Here is a 2500-nt window from a genome sequence, read left to right as displayed (position 1 = left end):
TGTCCTCTATGAAGCTCTGACGAGTAGGAGGGTCGCGACGGTGTGCGCAGAAGGGTCTGGGCGTGAGCCTGCCTGGAGCCGCCGTCGGCGCAGATCTTGGTGGTAGTAGCAAATACTCCAGCGAGGCCCTGGAGGACTGACGTGGAGAAGGGTTTCGTGTGAACAGCCGTTGCACACGAGTCAGTCGATCCTAAGCCCTAAGAGAAATCCTATGTAGATGAGGTGTCCTAAGACGTTAAACACTTGTAAAAAAACCGCAGCTATTTTATTTTATTTTTTTATTATTATATAAATCGCAGCATATTTTGTTATTATATACATGCACAAAAAACACCCATTGGGCGAAAGGGAATCCGGTTTCTATTCCGGAACCCGGCAGCGGAACCGCATACCATTCGGGCCCTCGTAAGAGTGTTCGTCGGGGTAACCCAAAATGACCTGGAGACGCCGTCGGGAGATCCGGGGAGAGTTTTCTTTTCTGTATAAGCGTTCGAGTTCCCTGGAAACCTCTAGCAGGGAGATAGGGTTTGGAACGCGAAGAGCACCGCAGTTGCGGCGGTGTCCGGATCATCCCCTCGGACCTTGAAAATCCAGGAGAGGGCCACGTGGAGGTGTCGCGCCGGTTCGTACCCATATCCGCAGCAGGTCTCCAAGGTAAAGAGCCTCTAGTCGATAGATTAATGTAGGTAAGGGAAGTCGGCAAATTGGATCCGTAACTTCGGGATAAGGATTGGCTCTGAGGAGCGGGGCGTGTCGGGCTTGGTCGGGAAGCGGGTCTGGCTGACGTGCCGGGCCTGGGCGAGGTGAACGGCTCTCGTGGCTGGGATCCGAGCTCGGTCCCGTGCCTTGGCCTCCCGCGGATCTTCCTTGCTGCGAGGCTTCCGTGGCGTTTCCCATCGGTGCGGTCGTCCTCTTCGGCCGCCATTCAACGCTCAGCTCAGAACTGGCACGGACTAGGGGAATCCGACTGTCTAATTAAAACAAAGCATTGCGATGGCCCCCACGGGTGTTGACGCAATGTGATTTCTGCCCAGTGCTCTGAATGTCAACGTGAAGAAATTCAAAAAAGCGCGGGTAAACGGCGGGAGTAACCAGTGCCCAGTGCTCTTATCAGAGCTCTGGGTGGCAAAGCGTTAGCGTCCTTAAGGTGATGAGTAATTCCACCAAGTGCCTACCCCCACCTCCTCGTGGTGGGGCCGGGTGCCAATCTTCGGATTGGTAGCTAACGGGGGAGGCTATTCTCCACAACATCATGTCCACACTGGCAGGATGCGAGGGCACATGTGTCCAAATTATTTAAATTTAAAAGCGAAGTAAGGAGAGGAGCGATGGGACACTCAGTGTTCCAATAACATGAAATTTTAAGCGGAGTTAAGGGAGCGGACCTGTCAGTGTCGGACATTGGAGTTAATAGGAGCGAAAGACGACCAGGCTATACTAATGGACTACGAGTTGGAAACGAACGAGGCTTGTGCTAGGCGGGAAAAGTTTTTTTTTAAAATTTATTTATGGCAGAAAGCCCAAGTGATGAAGCCTCGGACACAGAGGTTCCTGGCCCTGGGACCTCTGTGGCGGACATGTCCGCTATGGATAGGAGGGCCACTTATGACGACCTCGGCGATCCAAACGGTCGTGAGTACGGAACGATTGTGGACCTTCCTCTGAGTGGAGCGGTCCAATGCCGGCTTTGCCGCAATGTGAATAGGCAGTTCCTACAGGCGGGTGACCTCGTGAAGCACTTTGAACAGTGTCACGCAGGTGTAGGAGTTGGGTGGCGTTGTAGTGGATGTGGCAAAATTTTTAATAAAATACATGGATGCCGATGCCACATCCCTAAATGTAAAGGTAGAGCGCCCGACTCTGATGCAAGACAACATCTTTGCACCGTCTGTGGGGACACTTTTAACACCAAAAGGGGCCTATCACAGCACGAAAGACACAGGCACCCTGTTGTGAGGAATACGAAACGAGTACAGGAAGCGCTTCCAACACGTTCAGTCAGCAGAGCCTCGGTCTGGACGGAGGAGGAAACGCAAAAATTAAAAGACTTGTACTACTATTATAGGGGCAAAAAACAACCCAACGCGAAAATCGCTCGGTTCCTCACAACTAAAACGGCAAAGCAAATAGGCGATAAAAGGAGGCTCTTAGGACTTATGCCCACTCAGAGTGAGGAGACGACGGTTGAGGAGGCGAGCCAAGCGGGCTCGACCGAGGACTTAACTGTTGCAGAACAGAATGTGGATATAACCACGGATGATGATGCGTCTGCGACAGCTCAGGGCCCTGAACCTGAGGACTGGCGCAATAAAATCAGAGACGTCATAATGGCCAACCCGTTAGATGACAGTCACGATATGAGGTTCATCGAAAACTGGATAATGGAGTTGGCAAACAATAGAGAAGTAGAACCTCAAGATATCGAGCGCGTGCTGGACGCCATAAATGAGAAAGCTAAAAGCGTTGGCACTAAGAGTAAGGATGGCTCAAGTAATAAGAA

General features: G+C 51.6%; 1 pseudogene; it reads left to right on the top strand.

Moving 5' to 3' along the window:
- The window catches only part of LOC143263078 (large subunit ribosomal RNA), an 8544-nt pseudogene that overhangs the window by 1783 nt on the left and 4261 nt on the right, over positions 1–2500 (top strand).

The sequence above is a fragment of the Megalopta genalis genome, unplaced genomic scaffold, assembly GCF_051020955.1.
Source record: "Megalopta genalis isolate 19385.01 unplaced genomic scaffold, iyMegGena1_principal scaffold0314, whole genome shotgun sequence".
NCBI lineage: Eukaryota > Metazoa > Arthropoda > Insecta > Hymenoptera > Halictidae > Megalopta > Megalopta genalis.
The sequence above is the reverse complement of the archived record's forward strand: the minus strand, read 5'-3'. Positions and strand labels throughout refer to the sequence as shown.